We start from the raw sequence: 20674 nt of genomic DNA, 5'->3' as shown, positions 1-20674 counted from the left end.
AAAGTCATTAAAATACTTGTAAAGCCCGTGTCACCCGATTTCTCCTCTTAAATAGTACATACATTTTCTATGTCATTTATCGTGAGAATTCCTGCGCAATATGTTACAGTCGCGATATCACCGTAAATGATCAGTCTATTTCATTAATATCACATACAAAGGGTTTTCAGAACAGTCTCTTTTGTGAAATGTAAAACATGCAGGCGAGGAAGAACGCGAAGGCCAGTGCAAGTAATACTTTATCGGTGACTTCGCATTTACCATATTTTCCTAAGAGCTTTCCCGATTGCACTATCACTTGCTGTTGATGCTCCAGCTCGTTTCTCGCGTTATCAACTTTGTCAGAGGATGTTACTGAAACAAAACAGCAAAATCTGTAGAATCGTAATAATTATTCTTAAACAGACAATATATAGTGAGGCGATAATAATAAATAATAATTTATTTAACAAAGAGAAATTACATGGTGCAGAAGTAATCCTTGCGGTGGTAACGCTTTTTTTCAGGTGATTCCTAAGATTTGAAGGTCATCTTTGTTTTTTTAATGGAATGCTGTTTCTGAATTTATTTTTCGATAACAGTTATTAGAAGAAATACAACAACCTATAATAAAGAACGATTCAAAATCAGTTATGATACAAAAAAACATTTTAATAAATTTTATTACATTAAAACATTTTATTTAAAAAATAATTTAGGAAAAAACGATAAAGGATTTAGATTTTTAAAGCTTAGTTTACTTAGAAAATAAAACTTTACTACTATAAGACAATTGTTTCAGTACCATGTATTTTCTGTTAAATATTTTTCTATTCTCATATCTCATATATTCAAGATATTCAAGATAAGATAATAGTTACTGCTTCATTCTGCATGATAGATATCTAATAAATTCCATATTTTTATGAAATGATTCAAAAATATAGTACGTACACAATATGTCCAATGTATCAGCACTTCTCTGAGTTGTCTCAGCTAGATGCCTTATGGTGCTGAATAATTTGTCTGTGATTTGGCTAGAAGAATCTGTCAAACTTTGTTTGTCTCGTCGTTTACGAAGAACATTTTGCCGCTCCTCTGGCAGAGAGAGCAGATTCTCCCAAACTAATTTATCTATGACACAAGTGCTAACGACATTAGCCTTGCGAAAAACCGCCAAGAACACATTTAATTGCTCCTTATAGCTCTCAACAATGGAAAACAACTGTCTTCTTCTTCTCATTTGGTTCGGTTTCAGCGACAGACGCTAATCGCTCTATGGAAGATTCTAACACTGCAATTTTGGTCCTACCTTCGGCATTGAGTTCGTCTAACGCTTTGTACAACCCAGTGTATTGTTATATGTCCTTCACAGAAAATACATGGTGATTTGTTATTTGGCTTATCATTATAATATAATTCCTAACATATTATTTATTATTGTAAACATGATCCTACTATTTATTATTGTAAAACATGATGTTAATTTTCTCTTCTTCTTTCCTTCTTCTTTTTCCAGAATTGATGTTAATCTAAAGTTGAGATTGAGGTTATATACAGTCTGTCCCAGATACGATGAGACTGGTTCCATCAAAGTTCTTAGTGCAGCGACATCTATGAGTGAATGATGGTAGGTGAATGTTCTACCCTTCATCTACTTAACCTCAAAATTTGACCGAATTCGGTTGATATTTCACTGTAGTTTGACATTTTATATAAAGTCACTTTGTGTACGTCGGTCGAAAAACCAACATGGAACAAAGAGCGAATATTAAATTCTGTTTTAAATTGGGTAAAAGTGGTGCAGAAACGTACGAAACGCTAAAAAATGTTGTAACGAGGCGCAGATGCACCTCGTTACTACCGGCCCGACCGACCACCTGTCGGGCCGAAGAACGGCACTTTGCGCCACCCTAAGTTACCGAAACGATCGCGCCGCCGCTATCACGCGCCGCCGCTAGCGCGCGCTGCGGCGATCACGCGCTGCCGCTAGCGCGCGCGGCCGCGATCACGCGCCGTCACCGTGCCTCGCGCCGATAGGCGCGCCGCTCGATCGCCGCCGTCTCAATCGTAGCGCGATAACTATTAAACGGTGGCGATCGAGCTTCTAGTCACCAGACCGATCCGTACCGCCGTTCTAGTTAGACGCTGTATGCCGACAGCTAGAAGATCCGGACCGTTTCGCTCTGCCTTCCGCTTTCCGACTACCCGACCGGCGACTAAGAACACGGGATTGTGCGTCCGCAGTCTCGATCGAGCGCCCTCGATACTTGGCCGTCTCCCGTCTTCCTGGGCTCGTGCGTGCGCGTGCTCAGTCGAGCGTACTCGACAGTCTCTCGCCATTACCCGCCGCCTTAAGTCAGGGGTTCGTCCGTCGGCGAACTCCGTTGAGCGTACTCAGCCTTTAGGCGATCCGTCTAGCGACCAAGAACCCGGGGCGGTGTGTCCGCCGTCTCCGCTGAGTGTCCCCAGCACTTGGTCGCTTTTCTCCGCGAACGTAGGGAAAAGGGAAGGTGCGTACGCCTTCTCTGTCGAGAGTCCTCGGCCCCGACGGACGAAATCATTTCGCGTATCCCGCGACTCGCGTGCGTGCGTTCGACCGAGAATCGAAATCTCCGATCCGGCGACCATCTATACGCGAGCGATTGCGAGACGAGTATTGGGCGATAATTGTCCGAGACGCCCAGCGTCGCGAAGCGAGACTGATCACCGCGCCGTTATCGTCGTTACCGTCTACACGCGTCGCGCAATAGGTCCCGCCTTCCGCACGGCCTATCCGTCCGTACGAGCGCTTGTACCGCTCACCGCACCGCACAGTACCGTACCGACGCGCCTTATAGATGCAACCCGCGACACCGCCTTCGGGGCCGAACTCTTGTATCTTAGTAAGCATACAATAAAGCTAAGTTATTTCGATTGCCATTTTTCAAGTGTCTCGCTACTTTACTCCTCCTCGAGCCCGGATCCGACGGGCAATATCCGCGCGAAACGTGTAGCAGCGACCGAACCGCGGAGTTCGGCCGTTACAATGTGTACGGGGATGAATGCATGTCCCGTGCACAGGTTTTCCGTTGGTTTGGCCGATTCCGTGACGGTCGTGAGGACCTTGCAGACGCTGACCGAGCACCGCCGCCAAAAACCACTCGCAATGAAGAAAACATCGAGAAAGTCAAAGAAATTCTTCGAAGCGACCGCTGTGTGTCTGCGAGACTCATCGAAGAGGAAACTGGGATACCGAAAAGCACAGTCTATCGAATTTTGACCGAAGATTTGGGCAAACGGAAGGTCTGTGCGCGCTTCATGCCACACACTCTGACAGATGACCAAAAAGATTGGAGTGTTCAGCATTGCAAAGACATGTTAAAAATGTCCCAAAGGAATCCGGCAAGCATGTCAGCCATTGTAACTGGTGATGAAACGTGGTGTTTTCAATACGAGCCAAAAAATAAACGTCAGAATGCGGCATGGAAGTCACCAGAAGAGCCAAAAGAGAAAAAGTTACGCTTTCAGAAGAGCAAAATCAAGACAATGCTGACCGTTTTCTTCGATTCAAAGGGAATTGTTCACAGTGAATTCGTTCCAGAAGGTCAGACGGTGAACGCAGAATATTATCTTGGAGTTCTACAACGATTGTGGGCCAGAATTCGACGAGTTCGACCGGAATATCGAGAGCCAGGCAGTTGGTTTTTGTTGTACGATAATGCACCATCGTACAAAGCCATCATGGTACGTGAATTCTTGACCAAAAAAGGCATCATTGTTATCGATCATCCACCGTATTCACCTGATTTGGCTCCGTGCGACTTCTGGCTATTTCCCAAACTGAAATTGGCGATGAAAGGAAATCGTTTCGATACCATCCTGGTCATCCAAAAGACTTCGACCGCCATACTAAAGGCCATTCCAGCCGATGAGTATAAAAAATGTTTCGAAAAATTTGTTGAACGTTTCCAGCGCTGTATTGACTCAGAAGGAGACTATTTTGAATAAACAAGAATAAAAAATCGAAATAATAAACGCTTTGTATTTTTTTAGACCAGTCTCATTGGATCTGGGACAGACTGTGTATCTCATAGTTTATGAGATAGAATCACACATATATATACATATATTTACTTGTATTAAAGCGTTCACTTGAAGATGATCCTTCACAATATCCTGACATATCAGTTCCACCGTGTAATTCTCGGAATCCATTTATGTGTAAATTATTTACTCCTACGTATCACTCCTCTCTGTATGTTACGTGGACAACAAAACTCTGGGGCTCAATTATTTGGTCTGTTCTTTTCAGTTGCACTGCGGTCACTGTGGAACTAGTGCAATAAGTTAGAATGAGACAACTATATTTTTTCTCACTTTAACTTATTGCACCAGTTCAGTAGTGCAGCTAAAAAGAACAGACGACTTGAAAACGTACGAGATATGTCGCATGCGACAATTGTCACCTGTGACAATTGTCGCATGCGATTCGAGAGCGGTGTTGTCGCTACTGTCTCAGGAGACTCTTAACCAATAGAGAAAAAGCAATAACAAGAGCGGGAATTTTTCTCCACATGACGATTAATAGAGATGGATACAAAAGGCAGATATAATCCCAGATAGCCAAACCTGCGCGAGCAGATTTCGAACAAAGCCTGCTATCATAGTTTGATGGCAAATAGGCAACAAATTTAACGCAGAATCTGTTATATCAAATTATGCCGCCAATCTGCGGTCAAATATGCGCCAGATCCTGTTGTCAGATATTTGACGGCAGATTTGTAGCAAAAACCGCGCAAGACTTGCAGTAATTTGACGGCAGATTGGCGGCAGAAACCGAGCAAACTCTACGCGCAGACTCTACGTAGTTTGGCAGCAGGACCTGCGCGGTTTCTGCCGACAATCTGCTCGCACAGCCTGTCACACAGGTCCTGTCGACAAAACACGAGCCTAATGAGGACACAGATAGCTATAGTTTTGATGTGGAGATCTGATCGAAATTGGCGTCAATCTGCGCGCATTCTGTTAGTATTTTGCTTACTGGGATATTGATAGATATGGAAGCAAGTAACTTACTTCCACAGATGCATCTAATGTTGAAGATCTTTTTGGATGATGGTATTGCTCTACGATATCAATAATATTGTCAGCCTGTCTTCTAGTTAATAGAAATAATTTTATGAATTGGTTTTCTGGAAGTTCAAATGGAACTTCTCGGGTTCGGAAATGTCTCCCATTTCTTTGTACATGTCTTTCTGCTTCAGTAAGCATATCAGCACCAATAATATTTACTATATTGGCCATATTAACCAACTTCTGTAACAAAATTATTTAAGAATATACGCTCGAACAATGTGTATAATTAACGTGGGATGTTTCCAAAACTTACCTTATTCAAAATGCAATAACATAGGCAACAATATAGGCTATGTTCTGATATTCACTGCCAATACTGAAAATATATAGTTTGTGTCACGTAAACTATAAATTTTCAGCGCTGGCAGTAAAGTTAGGTAGATCCAAACTTTTGAAGTTAGGAATTAAAGCTTAAGGCCGATTTCTCTCAGTAATAAATAAGATAAGCCAATAAGAAAAATTATTTAGGCACATGTACACGTTTTCACGCACGTTTCGATCTGGTTTGGCAAAATGTCCGACAACGAAAAATATGTTGCTGACACTGCTCAGGTAGAACAGAAAATAACGATGACATCAAAATGATATCAAAATGATGAGAAAAACTCTTTTTCTCATCATGATTCGGTCATTTTCTTGTCATTTCGATGTCATAATGATTTTTTGTTCTACTTGGGTGACGACGAAGTTTTAATAACAATTATACAAGCAAATCCCTGTTTGTATGCAAAAGATAATAAATATTATAAAAATCACAACATAAAGGAAATGAAATGGGAAGTGATTGGTAAAGCTTAAACCAAATAGCTAAAAGCTTATTACACCTATTGTAGACCCGGCCTAATGAAAACATATAATAAGCACAAATTAAATTAAGCAAGAAAGAGATATGTATTAGTATAGTATAAGGAGGTATTAAATATATGCTTGTACCTTCCATCATTTTTGCCAAGAGTTTCATTGTACTTAACATCAGTCTACCAGTCATCTTTAACCCTTTACACTCCGCACGTTTTCTTATCACTGCCTACTCTGGCAACTCCGGCAGCACTTTTGCAGTGGAGCGCCTGGGAAAGAGAAATTTTACTTTGAATGGAAAAAATTACAAGTGCTTGTAATTTTAAAAAACAACTAGAGGTATTGATGTTAATACTAGAATGACTCCACAGCGGAGCCACCGGAGTTACGAAATAAATGATGGATGTCTCCACAGCGGAGCCAACAGAGCGCTAAGGGTTAAATTCAATTTTACCTAAAGTTATAAAATATTTATATAGAATCAGGATACATGATTCAAACAAAGATGAATTTTATTGGTATAAGATTATTTTGTAAATAATAATTTTCTGCTGACCAACATATAAAACTGTAGGTCTTCGCTTTCGTTGATTTGGAGTAGATACCTCACAGCGATTTCCAATTTTACATAGACTGACTAAACGTTCTTCTACCTCCTCACGTTTTTTCTCTTCTTTTTCTTTTTTTTTTTCGTTTCTACTCTTTTTTTCTCATATCTTCTTCATTATATTTTCCTACTTTGTTCTTCTCAAGAAATGCTTTGACAGTATCTACAATATAAAACATAATTATAGATATTTACCTTTTCACCCAAGTGTGGAAATGATACGTGAGATATCCTTTTAAAATACCACTTTCACTTTGCAGTCTTCAGAAAGAGATGGACGAGATGAATCATCAGTTGCAACGAATGCACAAGTTAATGTCCCACCGCATATATTTCATTTCTCGCCTTTCATTTACATGTAAATAGCGATAATTACGAATATCGTGATCTTATATGTACGAGGGCGGCCCGATAAGTACTTAGCCTCACCGCCCGATGGCGCCACTATAGCAAGAGAAATTTACTATCGTGTAGTACATTCTCGTAGACGGCTACTGTCGAAATTTCAGCCGAATCGGACTCGTAGTTTTGTTTTGACCGTGTGTGGAAGCGGGCGTGTCCGCGGATTTTAGAAAAATGGAAAAAGAGCAATATCGGTCGGTGATTCGATTCTTGTTTTTGGAAGGGAAATCGCGCAGCGAAATCAAAGAGCGCTTGGATGCTGTGTACGGTGACTCTTCTCCTTCGATGGCGACCGTCAAAAATTGGTTTAACGAGTTTCAACGTGATCGCACGTCGGTTTTTGATGAGCCACGCCCAGGTGCCCCGAAAACGGCTACCACGGAGGATAACATGACAAAAATCCACGATCTCGTATTGGCAGACCGCCGATTGAAGGTGCGCGAGATAGCTGAGACAGTAGGCATCTCAAAAGACCGCGTGGGTCATATCCTGCATGAAATTTTGGGCATGAGAAAGCTGTCGGCGCGATGGGTGCCGCGTTTGCTCACTCCGGACAACAAGCGCAACCGTGAGACCACTTCAGAGCAGTGTTTAACGCTGTTTAAGCGCAATCCGAAGGAGTTTCTGCGTCGTTTCGTGACCGTCGACGAAACATGGATCCACTGGTACACACCAGAGACCAAGGAACAGTCGAAACAGTGGACTTCACCCGGCGAACGTGCTCCGAAGAAGGCGAAGACTGTCCTATCGGCCGGAAAGGTGATGGCCACCGTTTTCTGGGATTCACAAGGTGTGATCTACATCGACTACCTGGAGAAGGGCAAAACGGTCACAGGGCTATACTATGCCGAATTATTGAGCCGATTTGACGCCGAATTGTAGAAAAAACGGCCCCATTTGGCGAAGAAAAATGTGCTCTTCCACCTGACAACGCACCGGCTCATACCTCCGCCCTCGCCACGGTCAAATTGGTCGAATTGGGCTACGAACTGCTGCCCCATCCACCGTATTCTCCAGATTTGGCCCCGTGCTACTTCTTTTTGTTTCCAAACTTGAAAAAGTCACTCGCTGGGCAGAAATTTGAGTCGAATGAGGAAGTCATCGCCGCCACGGAGGCCTACTTTGCAGACCTCGAGAAAACGTATTTTTCAGACGGGTTAAAGAAGTTGGAGCATCGCTGGGTCAAGTGTATCGAGCTAAAAGGAGACTATGTTGAGAAATAAATAGCCACTTTTCCAAAATTTTCGTTTTTCTTTTGTAGGCTAAGTACTTATCGGACCACCCTTGTTATATTAAAATATTTTTCAAGGTTACTCATTGAACAATTTTTGCGAATATTTATCGGAATATCTAAAAACATTCTACATCAAGAACACGTACATATGCAAGGTTAGTATTAACAATAATTTTTATATTTTACTAACAATTATTTTTTAAAAAGATAACTATCTTTATCATGCTCTAGAGAAGGAAAATGTATTAGACATATCTTTGCAAAATGAAAATGACAAAAATTATAAAGAGGAATTATTTGTCGGACTACCTGAAACTGTTTGTGATAAACATCATATAAATATGCAAAGTTAGTATTAACTGTATTATGTATGTCTGACTTACATTCTTATTAACTTGTCTTATCACGCTTCAGGAAACGAAAATATTCCAAATATATATTTGATAGACAATACTGAAAAAAATTGTGAAGAAAAAACACAAGTTACTATAGATCCCAAAGATATCCCAATAAATCTATTAGAACCTAGGATTACTCTAATAAAGCTCACACGTCAAGACTGCGAAAAATATATTAAGAATAGTCAGCAATCATTAACGTTTATTGAAAACACTATTCCATCAAAAGCAAGTATACATTGAAACGTTACTCATTATCGGCAGATATAATATTTACACATTGAAACGTTACTCATTATCGACAGATATAATATTTACACATTGAAACATTTACATAATGTTCCAGATTACACGAAAACGGAAAGCACGTCAACCTTGCAGTCGTTGCAGATAAAAATAACCATATATATTTTAAGATATACGTTATATTTTAGTATGCGCGCTTCCTACTGTTCTTTCGTTGGCTTGTTATGTAATTGTTATGTAATTATGTAACACACATTGTTTCGGAAATGTTACATATTATTCGGAAATAATACATATTATTAAAGAAAATAACTTTGAATATTAGCATATAAGTAATTTTTATATAATTCACCTTAAAGTATTGTGAGAAATTAGCAGTAAATACTTTCAACCTAATCTTGCATACAGCCTTAGTCTACAACACATTTCAGTACGTAATGCTTAACATATATAATACTGTTATATTGGCAACAAATCGACTGTCTTAGAATATATGTGCGATAAACGTCATAAAGAATATGTATTAAAAAAGACGCTGACAATTCTAAATATTTGTATACACTTCAAATAAAAGTAAGACATGTATATGGCATATATATTTTGTACACCGATGAAATTTGTGCTTTGCAAATTGAACAAGTTTTAACATCATCATTATCTTGCATGATTTAACTAGAACAATCTGCACAAGTGCAGAAGTGACCGCACAGTATAAAAAGATGAGTCGATTCAGGAATAATACACATAAATAATGCACGTACGATCAGATTTTACTTTTTCTTCACTTTTTTCGCACCCCGTTTCCTATTGTGTCCGTCTCCTACTGTGTCCGTTTTCTATAGTGTCCATTTGTTACTATGTCCGATTGTCATTGTGTCCGTTTCTTCCTGTGTCCGTTTCTTACTGTCTCCGATTGCAACCACAGTGTGTCCGTTTCCTGCTGTGTCCGTTTCATGTTGTGTCCATTTTTCTGTGTCCGATTGTCACTGTGTCCGTTTTTCACTGTGTCCGTTTCTCATTGTGTCCGATTGCAACCACCGTGTGTCCGTTTCCTACTGTGTCCGATTGTCATTGTGTCCGATTGCAACCACCATGTGTCCGTTTCCTACTGTGTCCGTTTGTTACTGTGTCCGGTTGTCACTGTGTCCGTTTTTTACTGTATCCTTTTCTTACTGTGTCCGTTTGTCACTGTGTCTGATTCATTCAACCTGCTATATCTGTTTTATTCTGTGCGCATCTGGGACGCTCCCTTAAAACGCGCCTCAATGAATCAGGCTCAAATCTCAAAAGAAGAGCGGGAGAACAAATTAATAATCTGATGAAGGGGTCGGGATATAAAGTTCCTGCGAAAATCGGAAAAGCTCAGTTTCCTTTCAACACGCCAAGCGGATACAGCGGTAAATCATCTTCGCGCAAACATCGGGTCAGCGCTTTTAAATCAAGTAAGAGGAAAGTGACTCGAAGAAACGCACCGGGGAAGAAATCGGGTAAGAAGAAACCCACGAAGGAGAAGCGTTCATTGAAAAAAAGCGGGAGAGGACTCACTAAACGTCGGGGTGTTATCAAGAAGCGTACTGTATCAGACATTTTTTCCTAAGCAACAAACACATGCTTTCGAAGCATGTCCTTTCTTCATACGCATTCCTGCGAATGTTTAAAGAGTGAACTCGATCTCTTCACCCTACCGCCTACATAAACCAGTATTGAGAGTTCACAATGGGTTCACTACAAACCCGTGTCTTCTCTCACGGACGACGCGCCCGTCGAATTCGTCATACCCGGGCATGGGGAAGAATACATAGATCTTACTCATATCATGCTGTCGCTACGCATATGAGTAGACACGGAAACCAGAGCAGGAGCTGCCGCCGCAAAAGTAGGCCCAGTAAACCATATACTGCATTCGATGTTCAATCAAATCGACGTATATTTCAATCAAAAGCTCGTATCTCCTCCAAACAATGCTTACGCTTACCGTGCTTATATAGAGGCGTTATTAAATTATGCTTCACCAGTAAAAACCTCCCACCTGGCTTCGGGCCCCGCGTCGGGCCCACGATGAAGTATCTGGACCTGACGTTGGACAGCCAATGAGACTTCGGGGCTCATTTTAAGCAGCTGGCCCCCAGGGTGCGCAAGGCAGGCCTAAAAGTGACTAGTCTGATGCGCGCCGAAGGGTCCAGGCAAGAGGGCTCGCCGCCTTTATGTCGGTGTGGTGCTCTCGATGGCCCTTTACGGGGTGCCCATCTGGGCGCTCCAACTCATGGCCGCAGCAAGCACCTAATGCGCCAGGCGATGCGGCCGGTAGTCGTGCGGGCCATTCGGGGGTATCGCACCGTGTCTTATATGACGGCGACCACCCTGGCCGGCTCCCCTCCCGTGGAGCTCCTCGCCGAAGAGCGAAGCATTCTCTATTGGAGAGTGCGGGAGCTCCATGAGGAGGGGGGGGCTAACGGTCAGGGGTCTGAGGGCCCTGAGGTCCCAAGCCAGGACCCGGCTCCTGGAGAAGTGGTCGGACATGTTGTCCGATCCCCGGGTGTCCGGGCTCCAAACGGCCGAGGCTGTCCGCCCTTGCCTGCCCGAGGTGGTAGGCAGGGTGGGATGCGGACTCATCTTCCATCTGGTGCATGTGCTGACCGGGCACGGATGCTTCGGTCGGTACCTGCACCGGATTAGGAGGGAGCTCACCAACCGATGCCACCACTGCCCGGGATTGGAGGACATGGCGGGGCACACCCTGACAGAATGTCAGGCGTAGGCTTCACAACGCCGTGTCCTCGCCCGGGCGGTGGGGTGCCGGAAGGAGGAGTCTGGGGTCAAGGCCATGTGCGGGAGCGAGGAGGTCTGGGGGGCGGCGGTCTCCTTCTGCAAGGACGTGATGTCCAAGAAGGAGGCCGCCGAGTGGGAGCGCCGCCCGGGAACCCGCCGTAGGGAGCGGCGGGAAAGGCGGCGCTCTCCGGGTATGGGTAGTGAGCCCGAGGTGGCGTCGGCCGAGGAGAGGCCCCCGGTTGATCGGGGGCCCCGTCGGCCGCCTCGGGCTCGTCTCCGTCTACGCGGGGGAAGTCGGGGTTAGTGCGACTTCTACCTTCGGGTCATGGACAGGATAGGAAAGGGGGGAATGGTAGCCCGTTTGGGAACGGGCTCCACTTCACCGCCCCCCTCCTTTGGAGGCGCGGAGGGAGGGTGGATGTCCCCCCCTCCAAGTAAAAACCAGAAGGCCAACCCGGCCGGGAAACCGGTCGGGGGACCGCGCCCTGGACTCCTTGAGTGGGACAGGTCGCGGTACTCGAGGCGAGGGGCTCCCGGAGAGCCCTGGGGCCGGGGTGTCGGGGAGGGAATACGGGAGTAGTTCCCCTGACTCCCCCCACCACGGTCCGAATGGTAGACATCCCGCAGGGGTTTTAGTCAGTAAGAGTCTGACATAACCCCCGACCCCCCCCCAAAGGATCGGGGATATCCATGATGGATTTCCCCTACGTTATAAAAAAAAAGTCTTCTGAAAGAAGACTGACACAATTACAATTACAGCTACGCTTACATAGCTTGAAAAAGAAGCTCGATGTATGGGTGCCACACGAGTTAACGAAAAAAAACCTCATGGACCGAATTTCCATCTGCGAATCGCTGCTGAATCGCAACAAAATCGACCCATTTCTGAAGCGGTTGGTCACTGGTGATGAAAAGTGGATCACTTACGACAACGTCAAGCGAAAACGGTCGTGGTCGAATCGCGGTGAGCCGGCGGAAACGGTGGCCAAGCCAGGATTGACGGCCAGGAAGGTTTTGCTGTGTGTTTGGTGGGATTGGCAGGGAATTACTATGAGCTGCTCCCCTACGGCAAAACTCTTAACTCGGAACTGTACTGTCAACAATCGGACCGTCTGAAGGAAGCAATCGCCCAGAAGCGGCCAGCTTTGGCCAATAGGAGAGGAATTGTGTTCCATCAGGACAACGCCAGGCCACACACATCGGTAGTGACTCGCCAGAAGCTCCGGGAGCTTGGTTGGGAGGTTCTTATGCATCCACCTTATAGTCCGGACCTGGCACCAAGTGATTACCATCTGTTCCTGTCCATGGCGAACAATTTTGCTGGTGAAAAATTCGCTTCAAGAGAGGCTTGTGAAAATCGACTGTCTCAATTTTTTGCCAATAGGGACGAGGGCTTCTATGAGAGAGGCATAATGAAATTACCTTCAAAATGGCAACAAGTTATCGAACGAAACGGCGCATATTTGACCTAAATCGGATCATTCTAACTATGGTAATTAAAGCCTTCAATTTCATGCAAAAATAATGGATTTCTTTTTACTACACCTGATATATTGTATATGCTTAAGACAAACAGACGAGCGAGTTTTGATTGCGCCGATCAATCTATTTTACGAACCCACCCACCTCTGACTTAAATAACGTCGAGCTAGTCGGTCCCACACGGGACGATCATCAGGAGTCGCGATTCGACGGCGGAATTTGGCGACACGCATGAATATCGATGGTACGGCCGTCTCCGTACCTTCTTTTTTATCACGGTGGGGAAATCCTCATGGATACCCACGCCCCCCCCAAGAGGCGGGGGTTATGCCGGACTCTTACCGGTTAAAACCCCACCGGGGTGTCTACCAATCGGACCGGAATGTGGGGAATCGAGGGAGCTGTGCCAGCACTCTCTCCCCGACACCTGGCACCGAGGCTCTGACGGAGCCCCTCGCCCAAGTGCCACGTCTCCTCCTACAAAAGGAGTCAAGGGCGCGACGCCCCGACCGGTCACCCGGCCGGGTTTACCTTTTGGTTCTGGTTAGAGAGAGGGGACACCCACCCTCTCTCCTAGTCCCTCTCTTCAGTTGAGAGGGGCAGGGAAGTGAGGCCCGTCTCTAAACAGGCCATCACCTCTTGCCTCCCTTCGCCGTCGCGCAAAGGATGGCAGGCTTAGGCCCGTCGCCTCCTCCCGCGCGGACGGAGGTGGGCCCGAGGCGGCTGAGAAGGCCCCCGACGAATCGGGGGCGGCTCCTCGATCGGTGCCACCTTGAGCCTGCTCCCTATACCCGGGGAACGCCGCCGCCTCCCCCGTCGCTCCCTGCGACGGGCTCCGGGACGGCGCTCCCATTCGGCGGCCTCCTTCCGGGACATTACATCCCTGGAGAATGAGGCCGCCGCCTCCCATGCCTCCTCGCTCCCGCATATGGCCTGGACCATGTGCGGGAGCGAGAGGGCCTCCTCCGCGCAACCCACCGCCCGGGTGAGGACACGGCGCTGCTGGCCCCATTCGCATACGGCCAGCGTATGATGCGCCGTGTCCTCGGGTGCCGGGCAGTGGTGGCATCGCGTGGTGGGCTCCCTCTGAATCCGGTGCAGGTATCTGCCGAAACATCCATGTCCCGTCAACACCTGCACCAGATGGAACGAGAGTCCGCGTCCCCTCCTGTCTGTCATCACCAGGAGACAGGGGCGGACGGCCTCGGCCGTTCGTAGCCCGGATCCATGAGGATCCGCCAATAGGGCGTCCCACCGCTCGAATACCCGGGCTCTGATCTGAGACTTCAGGGCCGCCAGGCCCCTGGCCGTTACCTCTTCCCCCTCCTCGCGGAACTCCCGTACCCTCCAATAGAGGGTGTAGCGCTTCTCAGCAAGGAGCTTCATGGGAGGGGAGCCGGCCAGGGTTGTCGCCGCCATATACGATACGGTGCGGTACCCCCTGATCGCCCTCACAACCACCGACCGCAGCGCCTGGCGCATTAAGCGTTTGCTGCGGCCGGCGGTATTGAGCTGGAACGTCCATATAGGTGCCTCATAGAAGGCGATCGAGAGCACCACATCTACGTATAGGTGGCGAGCGTGCCATCTAGGGCCCCCTTGGGTCCGCATTAACCCGGCGAGAGCCAAGCCTGCTGTGCAGACCCGGGAGGCTAGCCACCTGAATTGCGGCCCGAAATCCCACCGGCCGTCCAACACCAGGCCCAGATATTTTATCTGGGGCCCGATGCGGACGCGGACTCCATCTACAAGGACCTGGGACTCCGGCGGCGCCCCACGGCTGCCGTTGTGAAAATAAACGGCCTCCGTTTTTTGGGGCGTCGCTTCAGCCCCAGGTCCTTGATGGTGCCCACCACCGATGCCAGCGCAGCCTCCGCACGGAGGCGGGCATCCCCCAGTCCTCCCCCAGCCACCACTAGGGTATCATCTGCATAGCAGATGACGTGGCAGCCGGGGGAGAAGGGCCAAGCGAAGCACCCGGTCGAAGATGATGTCCCATAGCAGGGGCCGAGTACCGACCCCTGCGGGACACCATACTCCATATTCCGCCGGCCTTGGACCCCGCCTCTCTCCGTGTAGGCGAGGTCCCTGCCATCGAAGTAGGCCGACAGGTACGCCGGAGGTAGACAGGCACCCTGTGGTATTCGAGGGCCCGCCCAATCTCCGGCCAGGGCAGGGTGTTGAAGGCGTTCGTTATGTCTAAAGACACCGCCAACAACACCCCGCCCTCCTCCTCCACGACCGCACGGGTCAGGTCCCGGACGTGTTGTATTGCATATTTCGACCACCGGGCCTGAACCCGTATTACCTGTCGTGGAGGTCCAGCTCCTCTGAGGACAAGTGCTGGACGAGGCGGTCCGCGATGATGCGTTCCAGCATTTTGCCCACCTCGTCCAGCAGGCAAATCGGCCTGTAGGCCCGCCGGGTACCTTGCTGGCCTTTAGGAGGAGGACCAATTTGGCCTTCCTCCACTCTAGGGGGAAAACCCCCTCCCTAAGGCTCCCGTTTATTACCCCCCTTGTGGCTGCGGCCATGTTCCCTTCGCCGAGGGTGAGAGCCCAGGCGCGGCCAGGAATGCCAACGAGGCCCGGGGCTTTGCTCCTGGCCCCTAACTTCTTCCTGGTCCTGGCGAGCTCCTCCGGACTGACCTCTAGTTCCTTGCTCCATTCCCCTCCCTCCGGGGAGGGGATCAGGGGGGGCCTCCATCCTCGGAAAGATGGTGTCGAGGAGCCCCTCGAGGTCCTGAGTATTCATCGACCTACCGCATGTCCCCACCTACTCCGTAGGTGGGGGCGTCCACGGACGAATCTTGCCCACCGTCCGCTTGTACGGGCGCCCCCATAGATCTTCGTCCAGCGAGCTCACCAGTTGCTCCCAGGCTCCCTTTTTCGTCTCGGCTATGGCAGTCTTGAGGGCTTTTCTTGCCTGGAAATAGCCCTCTTTTTCCCTCGCGGCATCCCCGCCTTGTCGCTGGGCCCAGGTGAACTCCCGTCTGGCTTGAATGGTGGCCTTCCGCAACTCGGCAATGGCCTCCGTCCACCATTACGCAACCCGGCGCCGGCGAGGGTCTACGGGGGGGTACATAGTTCGATCTAACGAAACCTAACATAAGCTAAAGGCTTAGTTTAGACTAATTAAATTACCTTATTTTCCTTCTTATTAATCTTTCTTATTAATTTTTGTAATTTTACAAACGTATATAATATATATTAATATTTTTGTAAATAATGCCAAGACGTAGAATCGAACAGACTTCAGAAGAAGAAGAAGAAGAATTTCAACGACGTCGTGAAAAAAGAAATAAGAATCAACGACGTCGTCGACAAATTGAAAGAGAAACTAATGTAATAAAAATGATTAATTCTATAAATCGTGTAATAGAATTTAATAATGAAGATGAGGAAGAATGTATTGCGGACATTTGAAATCATGGTACAGAATTGATAAGTCAAAATATTGGAAATTCTTCAAATATTTCATTGATAAATCAGCGACATGTCGAATATCAAGTTAGTTACTACTCGTGGCAAAAGAAACAACCTCTTTTAAATATTAATAGTACAACTGCATTAAAAAGGACGTAGTTAAATATTACATAGGTTCCATGGATGTATTTTGTATTCATTGTAATGCTAAACATTTTGCAGCTGAAAAGATTTCTAATAAAGGAAATTCTTTTCATGATTGCTGTAATCATGGTGCAGATTATCTTCAACCATTACCAGAATTACCAGATTTTTCGTGCTCTTTATTCAAGTGCATGACTTGAAGCATGACTTGGAAGTTATGCAAAATCAAACTAGTTCTTTAACCATATTCGTATTAGGTGTACAACTTTGCTTCCGCCGTTTTTTCCGAAATTCAAGGCTTTATTGTAAAAAACTGGTTATATATTTATGATTCAAAGTATTGTCCATCGCTGGCCACTACTTTTTCCCATCTTTCAGGCAGCGTACGAATCTCGCGTTGAAAAAACTGATCATCTTTTGAAGCGATCCACGAATCGATCCAATTTCTTACTTCTTCATAAGTCCGGAAGTGCTGATCAACTAGGTCGTGTGCCATTGATCGAAACAAGTGATAGTTAGAGGGAGCAACGTCTGGAGAATACGGCAGGTGGGGTAGGACTTCCCATTTCAACGTTTCCAAGTATGTCTTGACCACTTTCGTAACATAGGGTCGAGCATTGTCATGCTGCAAAATCACTTTATCGTGTCTCTCGTTGTATTGCGGCCGTTTGTCTTTCAATGCTCGTCTCAAACGCATTAATTGCGTTCGATAACGATCGCCTGTAATTGTTTTAGTCGGTTTTAATAGCTCATAATAAACTACGCCGAGCTGGTCCCACCAAATGCAGAGTATGACTTTGGAGCCGTGAATATCCGGTTTGGCCGTCAACGTGGAAGCATAGTCGGGGTATGCCCATGATTTTCAGTGCTTGGGATTATTGTGATGAACCCATTTTTCGTCCCCAGTCACAATGCGATGCAGAAATCCCTTCCGTCTTTGCCTTTCAAGCAACTGTTCACAAACAAACAAACGCCGTTTAACGTCTTTCGGTTTCAACTCGTACGGCACCCAATTTCCTTGCTTCTGAATCATTCCCATGTCTGAGGCGTTTTGAAATTGCTTGTTGAGTCATTCCCAATGATCATGCCAATTCTTCTTGACTTTGACACGAGTCTTCATTAAGTAATGCCTCCAATTCTGCATCTTCGAAAACCTCTCTTCCACCGCTATGCCGGTCTTCGACGTGAAAATCACCGTTCTTGGAGCGTTGAAACCACTCACGACACGTTCTTTCACTAATAGCGACCTCACCATAAGTATTTGAGAGCATTCGATGAGCCTCAGCTGCAGATTTCTTCATATTGAAGCAGAAAATTAAAACCTCTCGCAAATGACGAGAATTTGGCTCGTAAACTGATATTTTCAATCGAGAATAACTTTATGATGCAGACACAAATCGACTGATGTTTCTATGGGGTTATGTTGACAGATGCCCAAGTTTATTGCATGACATCTATGATCTATTTACTTCGACCACTACTTACCGCTAAAGCCATCTATAGGAAAACGGCGGAAGCAAAGTTGTACACCTAATAATTATAACAGTTTATTTTCTTTTGTATCATTTAACGTTAATCTGGTTAATTTTCAGAAAATATGGCCTAGTCCGTATTGTTTTAAAATACATGGCCAAATTTATCAAATTATTACAGCGTTATATGCTGAGCAAAATGAGAATCCAACTTATGGACAACTTTTTATTGTTGACTCAAATGAAGCAATAGATTATCGTCTTAATAAAAATTCCTCTTTAGATTATGAGATTGTAACAGAACTTGAGCATCTAATACGAGAATGTAATGTATTTGCTCAATCGTATTAAATGATGAATGAAGAATTAGAAGATCAACAATAATTAGAAATCGAATCTGGTGAGCCCTTACTTGAATTACAATTAGTATTTACATTAAAACCAGGAATGGATAAACGTAGATATAATGCTCAGCGAACAAATGAAGTTGCTGCGGTTTTTAAAACGACTTCTAAGGGACAAATTCCTGATTCCAATGTTACAATACGTAACAGAAATACTAAAATCTTATAAAGGGTTAGCACTATGGATCCAAATGAACCTTGGATATATCTATTATTTTATCCATATGGAATTAGAGGATGGCATTATAATTTAATGAAATTAAATAGTATTAGAAGAATAACTAGAGCACAATATGTTAAATATCGTATGGCCATTCGTAATGAATTTAACATTCCCTTACTAGGCCGTCATTTGTTTCAACAATGGCTTGTAGATAATTATATAAAAATTGAAAAGTATAGAATAAATTATTGCAAAGCTCATCAAAAAGTATTACGTGTTGAAACATATCAAGGTTTAATAAATTATATGCAAAATAAGGTAAATAGTATAAATGGCTGTGTTGGAAAAATGGTTATACTTCCTTCTTTATTTAATGGATCACCACGTAATATGTTACAAAATTATCAAGATGCAATGGCAATTGTTAATAAATTTGATAAACCAGACCTTTTCATTACTATGACCTGTGTTGCCGCGCCAGATTGTTTAAAGGCAGTGATACGAGGATATCGGAACACTCTTATCAGAAGGATCCGAGTTAGGGATGGTAGTAGACTCGGACTGCGGCCTTTTCGGGTCGTAAATCCGAACTGAGAAACCCGAGCAGCACTCGTAACAAATCTACGAGCACGAAGATAAAACAAAGGCCTGCCCTTCCGGACTCAACGGCCAGCAATATGCCTCGGTCCTGAGAACTGTGGAGAAACACACGAAAGCGCTGAGCTCTATCACACTGGAAGCGACCGAGTCGCTCCTGGGCGACTAGCCAAAGTCCTGTGGACGCTTGGAACGAGAGCTCAAAGAAGCGATCACGTCGCTCTTGAAATTGCCAAGATCCTCGACGGATACTTGGAAAGAGAGAGTTCGCGAAAAGCTCCAAAGGAGACGGTCACGCCGCTCCTGATAGCCAAGGTCCTCGACGGACGCTTGGAAAAAGAGAGTTCACCCGTTCTACACCGAGGTGACTAAGCCCGCTCTTGAATCGTGGCAACGCAGAGAACTCAAAGCTAAACAGTCGACTTTAACTATAAAGCCTCAACCCAGCAGGGTATATCGGCACCGCCTTCAACTAGAGTGTATATTGCAGTGGTTCGAATCTATATTACACCCCAAAACTGCACTAGGAAAGCCTAGACCAGGTCGGTAAAGATAAACGCTACAAGACCAGATCAGACCAGACACCAGATTGCCACAATCGGCGTTGGGACATGCGAAGGCGCGCGGCTCGCTATCGCGCTCGGTTATATCACCCGGGCGGCCGATTTTAGCTGCGAGCAGCGGAATCGATGAGTGTATCGCGCAGCGGCCGCGAACGTCACTAGTAGATACTCGCGGGGCGCCGGCGGGCGGGTCATGTGCTCGCATGCGAGAAACCGATGGGTGTTAAGCCGTCCACCATGCAGCACAGGCTCGATGATTATAATACTACTACGCAGCGTTACACTCACAGTACGGTGATAGTGATCGAATTTTGCTACTTGTGCGTGTCCGAACAACCTATAATCCAAAATGGTGTGAAACTGAGGAAAATCTTTTATCTGGTCAACAAGCTTCCGACAGACCTGATATTAGTGCTCGAGTTTTTAATATTAAAAAGGATTATTTAATCAATTTCATCGTTAAGAAAAAAATTTTTGGCGATATAACACATCACTCGATAAGTTCGTAGGATGACATATAAATGGTGCTACTATTAACAAATCCACTATTAACATATCCATTTTTAGGAAGTACTAACCTTCAAATGATACGTGTCAAAATTTTATGATAATCTGACGTTTAGTTCACAAGTTACAGTGGTTTTAGTGACGCACGACGTCGACTCGTTTTGTGGACTAGTGAGGTGATTTTAAAATCGATTATAAAAAAATTGAACAATTAACAAAATTTATTTAAATTAAGATAACAGGCAGTACGGTACAACGGCGCGATTTAAAAAATGACGGATTACAGTTACGCGATGCATGTGTATGTGTGTGTGTATGTGTGTGATGCAGTCGCCCGGCAAGCGAAAGACCCGGGTTCGTTCGATT

General features: G+C 45.5%; 1 pseudogene; it reads right to left on the bottom strand.

Moving 5' to 3' along the window:
• Nucleotides 1-117: 117 nt before the first annotated feature.
• LOC112589868 (vesicle transport protein SEC20-like) lies at nucleotides 118-4277 on the bottom strand (annotated as a pseudogene).
• Between the last annotated feature and the right edge of the window lie 16397 nt (nucleotides 4278-20674).

This window comes from Harpegnathos saltator, unplaced genomic scaffold (assembly GCF_003227715.2).
Source record: "Harpegnathos saltator strain DR-91 unplaced genomic scaffold, Hsal_v8.6 scaffold643, whole genome shotgun sequence".
In the NCBI taxonomy this organism is placed as follows: Eukaryota; Metazoa; Arthropoda; class Insecta; order Hymenoptera; family Formicidae; genus Harpegnathos; species Harpegnathos saltator.
The sequence above is the reverse complement of the archived record's forward strand: the minus strand, read 5'-3'. Positions and strand labels throughout refer to the sequence as shown.